An 8200-nucleotide genomic window follows, 5' to 3' on the forward strand; every position below is an offset into this window, starting at 1 on the left:
CAATAAAACTAGAAGAAAAATGTTACTAGTAGACAATAACACAAAAATGTTCTCTTTATTTACAGTATACTGATATGAGAAGGTAAATTACTGAACTCAAAGGAAGAGACTGTCTTCTTTTGAGTATGGAGGTTCCTTTAAAAACTAAAAATAGAGCTATGATATGATCCAGCAATCCCACTCCTGAACATATATTCAGAAAAGATGAAAACTCTAATTTGAAAAGACACATGTACCCCAATGTTCATAGCAGCACTAATTATTTTTTTTTAATTTACTTTATTCAGGTATAGTCAATTTACAATGTTGTGTTAACTACTGCTGTACAGCAAAGTGATTCAGTTATACATATATATACATTCTTTTTCATATCCTTTTCCATTATGGTTTATTACAGGACACAGAACAGCAAACCTTGTTGTTTACCCATTCTATATATAATAGTTTGCATCTGCTAATCCCAAACTCCCAATCCATCCCTCCCCCACCGTCTTCCCCCTTGGCAACCACAAGTCTGTTGTCTATGTCATAGCAGCACTATTTATAATAGACAAGACATGGAAACAATCCAAGTGTCCATCAATAGATGATTGGTCTAAGAAGATGTGGTGTGTGTGTATATATATATATATATACACACACACACACACACACAATGAAATATACTCAGCCATAAAAAAGAATGAAATATTGCCATTTGCAGCAACATGGATGGATCTAGAGAATGTCAGACTAAGTCAGTCAGACAGAGAAAGACAAATACTATATGATATCTCTTATATGTAGAATCTTAATGAATCTATATACAACAGAAACAGATCCACAGATATAGAAAACAAACTTATGGTTACCAAAGAGGAAAGGGAGGGGGGAGGGAAAAATTAGGAGTATGGGACTAACGGAGGTAAACTACTATACATAAAATAGATAAGCATTGAGGATTTACTGTATAACACAGGGAGCTATATTCAGTATCTTGTAATAACCTCTGACAGAAAACAATCTGAACAAATATATATATATAATTGAAATACTTTATCAATTTGCTAAACCTGTGAAAATGTACAGCAACTAGAGTCTGTACATTTTCACAGGTTTAACAAGTTGATAAAATTACAGTTTCTGCCTTTTTAAAATATAGTTGATTTACTGTATCATGTTAGTTTCAGGTATACAACAGACTAGTTTCTGAACAATCACATTTCTTGTGTTTCTAGTAATATGTGTCAATTTGGAAAGTATGCTGTGTTGTCTCAATAACTTTTTGATTAAGTCAATTTAAAAGAAAGGCAATTGCAAAAGCAAGATGTATATGTGTATATATATGTGCATGTGTGTGTGTGCATATAGACAGCAAAATACGTATATACGTGTGTGTTTATGTATGTGCGTTTGTGTGTGTCGATATAGGCACAGAGATATAGAAGTCTAGTTGACCTTTGAATAACTCCATGGTCAGGGGTGCTGACCCTCCCAGCAGTCAAAAATGCGGGTTTAACTTCACAGTTGGCCCTCTGTATCTGTGGTTCAGCATCTGCAAGTTCAACACGTAGTACTGTAGCATGTATTTAGTGAAAAAAATCCACCTATAAGTGGACCTGTGCAGGTCAAACTCGTGCTGTTCAAAGGTCAATTGTAAATACAGATATAAGTATGCTCATTCAAGTTTCCTAAACATTAGCATAATCCTAGTCTAAATACTAAATAACTAAATGAATAATGCTCATCATATGAAATGTACCAATTTCTTTCAAGACAGCTGTACAGGTTTCCTTGGTAGAATAATCACACTTAGATATTTCATTTTTGTACTAAAATTTGCATATCTACCTTTTTAGAAAATTTTCTAACATGTGTAATATTACAATTATAATTATTCTCCAGTGTAAATGAATACTAATTAATCAAATACATTAAAATGTATCTGAAGACATAATATGCTTCTCCAGAGTGTAATTATTGAATTGGTGATCTTCAAACATTGATAGTGTCTTAATTTCTGTAATATATTTGGAGAAAATAAATTAAAAGTATCCATAACCTTCATTTTGTTGGGTGACTTTAGTTATATTTTACCCCTTAAATTATTTTTAAAGGCATATGGCTTTATTCTCTTTTTTCTTTTTCATTTTATGGGTATCAAGAGAACAGTTATTTTTGCTGCCATAATGAGAATAAAATTTTTTCCAAAATTTGACCACATGCTTGGCATATAAAAAGAAGATAAGCCTTAGTGGAAATATACTATAATTATACATATAAATACAGAAAAAATAGTATGTCCAACTATACCCATTTATGAAAATAATATGTATAATGATACAAATATCAATCTAAATTGTTGAATATGAGGAAACTATTCCTGATATGAAACATGAAAGTCACCAAGTTACACATTAAAATAAATGTGAACTTACTGACTAATAGGCTACATAATACTTTATGTTGCAAGCGAGGTTGTAAGTGCTAACTTTTGAAATTACACAATATGAAAAATAGTATTTGATGTGTTTTGAGAACAGGAAACTGAGGCTCAGAAATGTTATTTAACTTGTCCAATAACTCACAATTAGCAAATGATGGAGGCAAGATTTGCACCTGGGTTCTTTGCTGATGAAGTGTACACAAAGCATTTTCCAAGATGAAGAGTGTTGTGAAGGTCTTTTGAGAAGCCAGTAATTTTTTGAGGTACTACTGAGACTCCTCAAGGCTATCAGAGAATATAAACAAGAGGCAGGGTATGGTGTGAAAGGACTGTTATTTTTATTTTTGAATTTTTTTACAATTCATAATTTTTTTTTTTTTTTTTAATGATATTCTTGTCTGCTTACATTCTTTTTATGTATGTATGTATGTATGTATGTATGGCTGTGTTGGGTCTTCGTTTCTGTGCGAGGGCTTTCTCTAGCTGTGGCAAGCGGGGGCCACTCTTCATCGCGGTGCGTGGGCCTCTCACTATCGCGGCCTCTCGTTGCCGCGCACAGGCTCCAGACGCGCAGGCTCAGTAATTGTGGCTCACAGGCCGAGTTGCTCCGCGGCATGTGGGATCCTCCCAGACCAGGGCTCGAACCCGCGTCCTCTGCACTGGAAGGCAGACTCTCAACCACTGCGCCACCAGGGAAGCCCCATAATTTTTTTAATATACTGCAATTGTATTTCAGTTGCACAAAGTTAGCATGTAGGAAATGTAAATGAAACAGTATGGTAAAAATAGCAAAGAACCAAAAAAATATAAAAAGGACAGGAATAAAGACAAAGACACAGATGTAGAGAATGGACTTGAGGACACGGGGAGGGGGAAGGGTAAGCTGGGATTACGTGAGAGAGTGGCATGGACATATATACACTACCAAATGTAAAATAGATAGCTAGTGGGAAACAGCCGCATAGCACAGGGAGATCAGCTCAGTGCTTTGTGACCACCTAGAGGGGTGGGATAGGGAGGGTGGAAGGGAGACACAAGAGGGAGGAGATACGGGGATATATGTATACGTATAGCTGATTCACTTTGTTATACAGCAGCAACTAACACAACAATGTAAAGCAATTATATTCCAATAAAGATGTTAAAAAAAATTAAAAAATAAAAAGCTAAATATGTAAAAAATAAAATAAAATAAAAAAAGAAGGAAATACAATTAAAGCCTGAGAATTCAACATTCATTAGTATTTCATCTTCAGTTTTCTCAGACTGACACTTGATACTTGCAAATTTTGAAACAACCTTGAGATCATGACGACTATCCTGAAGAGATTTCAGCACCAGCACTAAGATTTGTACATTCAGTTGTTTTGCAATTGACTTGTTAGCCATTTGCATAGCGTATAGTACAGATTTGTCAATGGTCAGATCACAGTGTTGAAGGAAAGAAGTACCTTCCTGTAATTAGAAAGGATCCCCTAAACTGCACTCACCTTAAGACATCCAATGTGCAAGAGCACAAAAACCATCACAATAATGTGTCTCCAAGGAACATAGTTTTGATAAGGAAAATAACTTAAGCTTCTGTTTCCAATTTTAATTACTGAAATCTCTAACAATGACAAAACTGTCACATAGGACAGTAAATGTATACAGTAATTCAATCAAACTTCTTGGAAAGAACACATTTAGCAATCTGGGATAATGCAGAATGAGAGGAAATATAACGTGTTTCAACACTGGTTCTTATAGTCTTTTTACACAGACATCATGTTAATATTAGACCAAGGCACAAAACATTTAGTGCATAAACCAGTTTCCTTTTTAAGATCTATCATTTTTATCTTGGTCTTTTATCTTACTTTGGACCACCTGTACCCAGTACTCTATCCTACTGCTTAACTTAATCAACAAAATCAAAAGTGATTTCTGACCAGATTTATGGGGGACATATACATTTATATCATCAAAGTGTTTCCATGACCAAAAGTACAATAATAAAGATGAAAATGCCTCCTATTTCTTTTAGAAAATAGTACTTTATAAGCTTGCTGCATCTTTAATGTCTTTACTATTGGATGACAATGAATAGTTGATAGAAAAGAAACTGTATACTTAATTATGATAGCTCATCCATCACAGATTAATCTAAAAATGAAGTTTCTACAGAAACAGAAACTATTTTAACAAGGAAAAAAAATTCCCTCATTCAAACCTCTTTGAAGTGGTAATGGCTGCAAACCTGCAGCATTTAGAAAAGTATGCTATCAACAAGCTCTGTCTTATGAACTTAGATTAAGAAATCTAGAAAGCAGATGGTGGATTATTCCTTCACAATTTTAGTAAAATTACTGATAATCAAAGATTTCAAAGCAAATGTGGCACATAACAACCCAAGCATAAATCAAGATGGAGAGCCTGGAGAATTTTTGATTTCCTAAATTTTCAAAAAATTCTATCATTGCAACATACAGGATTTCTCCCCTATTTTAATCTTAGAAGTTTCAAAGGAAAGGGAGTGGATTACATACTCACACGTGAGTGCCCGCACACACGCACGCTCACACACACACACACTTGGTGGTAAGTAGAGTATCTAGCTCCTTCTTCCCACCACCTAAGTCTCACTTTATTTATTAAAAGAAAATTATGCAGGACCTCTCGTTGTTTTCCTTTTGTCTAATGATTTCTATGACCTTAATTGCTGCCATCATGGTTACTTTTCTAGTATTTCAACATAAGATTCAAAAGCAGCTTTATAGTCAGGAACGTGTACCTGAACAACTGTATAACTGCAGGGCACCTAGGTAATAATAACTGCCAAATTCAGGGATCGAACTTTTGAGTTCCACAGTAAGATATAATTCATGTGAATTATAAATGGTCTGAATCATGTTTCAGACCATTGAACTTATTGAAGTTAAAATACAAATAGCTGAAGACATGATGTAAAAGATTAAATACTTGGTTCTGTTAACATATTTACCAAGTAAAGTCACAAAATATTCCTCATTATTATTTATGCAGATAATTGAGAAAAAGATAGTGCAGAAATTAAGTTTAAATTAAACATTATTCCTTCCCTTCCTCCCACTTCCCTATACTCTACAAAATGTTTTCCCTGGGACTAGGCCTTAAAAAGGCCACTACATATTAGTTTGACATGCATTACTGTCTGCAGTTTAAAAAGCTAATTTTGTGGTGGTTGTAATTATATTATAAAAATGTCCACATTCATCAATCTAAAAACGGTTGAAAACCTACAGTGAATCTACAATATACTGTTTTACATTTGACCACTGGTTTGTGTTATGTAGGAATCATAGATTTGGTAAATCACTAATAATTTAGGAAGGCATCTAAACCTTTAAATTCTGGATGAATTTATGTTCAGATCTACAAAATTGCTTGAAGGCTATACTTGAGAGACTTCCTATCATTCTAAAATTCGTCACTCTGGGCAAATCATTTTTTAGGACACTTTCTTATAAATATCACCCTTTGAAAGCACATACAATTCCATCTGTTCCACATTTTATGATCTTAACCTACATAGGGCTGATCTCAATTATTCATGGGATATCAAATGTGATAGGAAGACAAACCTGAGAGAAACATTTACAATACAATAGCATAAGTTGCTAAATTCTTCATCAGCATTCTCTGAAAAACACTTCTCAAAGCCTTTCTCCTCTTTATTTTAGCAATGAATTGTGGAAAATGTGTGATTTTCTCTTGACATGAAAATATTTCAAGGCATGGTGTTCTTGCCTGACTGGTTTAGTATTTTCTGCATAACTGATACAGGAACTCCTATACAACTCTCTTCCATCCTGTTGTAAAGGTCAGAAAAAAGCATCAAACTGGGAGGGTACTAGCTTATTGCCAGAGTAGTAATGTCTGAAGGCTTTCAAAGTATGTTGTCTTTTCCCTCCTTCTGACTGTTTGTCTCCATTTTCTTTTTACAGCTCACAGAATGTAGGGGTTTTGTTGTTGTTAACAGTTGTTCTTTGCAGGGTTTTTTTTTTTTTTTTTTTTTTCATTCTCCAGATTAAAGTCCTATCTCTTCTTAGTTTGTTTCTCTATGTGGCATTTCACTTGCTCAGTTCCTGCCTGACTGCAGCGATGAGCTCTTCTTTTAGCTTAGTTAATTCTTTTCTCATTTCATCTAAAATGTTTGGCTTCAGCCTGTCAGAGTCCAGTCCTTCTGTCTGGACTCCTCTGGCACTGGGCTGTGATGAGGGCGCAGATTTTGGTCTGTAAATAACAGGTGACTTGCTGCCATTCATTGTATTTGTTCCTTCCCAAGGTTTTCTTGTTGGTTCAGGTGTACTTGTTGAAGAGGCCTTAGAAGTTACAGGCTCTGAATCTTCATTTTTGTCTTCTTTTTGTTCTGTTCCTATTGTTGATCCCTTTTCAGCAATTCTCTTCCTCCTGGCCAGAAGGGTGCTCATTTCTTCCATTAACCCACCACCCCTAATGGAAGGGGTCCTTTTCCACTACCCGTAGTTTTAGATGAGGCCAAATTCACACCAGTGATCTTCCCTCCACTTGGGAAACAGGCATCCTCCATCCGTGACACTTTCCTAAGTTTTGATCCAGAAATTGCAGCTGCAAGTCCAGTTAAAGGGTGACTGTCTTCAGACATGGATCCCAAAAAAATCCAGATGCAGGGAGGGGAGAAGCAGGAGGTGGTGGAGGAGGAGGGGGTACTTGATTAGGAAGAGGTGGTAGAGGAGGTGGAGGCCCTGAGGATGGAAGTGGATGGGATGGAGGGAGTCCTGGGGGAGGAGGCAGTGTGACTGATGCCTGGGCAGGATCTGGTGGGAGTGGAGGAGGGGGTGGAGGTGCAGGTGGTCCCAAGACAATGCAAGCCTGGCTCAGCAGCAGAGGAGACTCCCAGCACAGAGCTCAGAGGAGTCTCCGAAGAGGCAGGGGCAGCACAGTTGACATTCTTCGCTCTCGCTCCCATTCCAGCGGCTCCCTTTCTAGCTGCTCTTGCCGCTCTCTTTCTTGCCTTTCTCGGTCCAGTCTCTCCAGTCTCTCCCGTTCTTGTCTCTCCCGCTCCAGGCAATCCTGACTTTCTTGTCTCTCTCTCTCCAGCTGCTCCTGTTCCAGTCACTCCCTCTCCAGCCTTTCCCTTTCTAACCTCTCCCCCTCCAATCTCTCCCTTTTCATTCTTTCGCCCTCTAGCCTTTCCCGCTCCAGCTCCTGTTGTCTTTGCTGTTCTTGTAGTTGCCTTTGAATTTCCGATTCTTCTTGTGATGGGCCATTCTGAACTTGGGCAGGTAGCTGTGAATTTTGTCTAGGCAATGTTGGCCCTGTTTCCTGTGAATTCAACACGTGGAAGGCATGCATCACAGCACTTGCGAAGACACTGGCATCTTCTTTGCTGCCAAAGTTGAGACCATACACCTGTCTAGCGTTCCACCATTGGTGGAAGGTCTGTGTAGCTTGATTGTACTTCAACCCTTTATTTTTTTAATGAAGTACGATTGACATACAATGTTACATTAGTTTCAGGTGAATAACATAGTGATCTGACTTTTATATACATTACATACATTACAAGATGATCACCATGATAAATCCAGCTACCATCTGTCACAGTTTAATATTACTACAATATTATTGACCACATTCCCTATTTTATATATTACAGCACCATAACATTTATATTTGTAAGTTTGTGCTCTTTAATCTGCTTTGCTGATAAAATACATCCCTCCACCCTCCTACCTCCTATCTGACAATCATCAATTTGTTCTAGGTATCTAT

At 36.8% G+C, this 8200-nt stretch overlaps 1 pseudogene across 1 annotated transcript; it reads right to left on the reverse strand.

Annotated features, from left to right (window-relative positions):
- Positions 1-3132: 3132 nt before the first annotated feature.
- LOC309647552 (protein enabled homolog pseudogene) lies at positions 3133-7900 on the reverse strand (annotated as a pseudogene). Its single transcript has one exon. The product of its transcript is annotated as a protein enabled homolog pseudogene (transcript).
- Between the last annotated feature and the right edge of the window lie 300 nt (positions 7901-8200).

Source organism: Balaenoptera physalus (assembly GCF_965194825.1).
Source record: "Balaenoptera physalus genome assembly, chromosome: 18".
In the NCBI taxonomy this organism is placed as follows: Eukaryota; Metazoa; Chordata; class Mammalia; order Artiodactyla; family Balaenopteridae; genus Balaenoptera; species Balaenoptera physalus.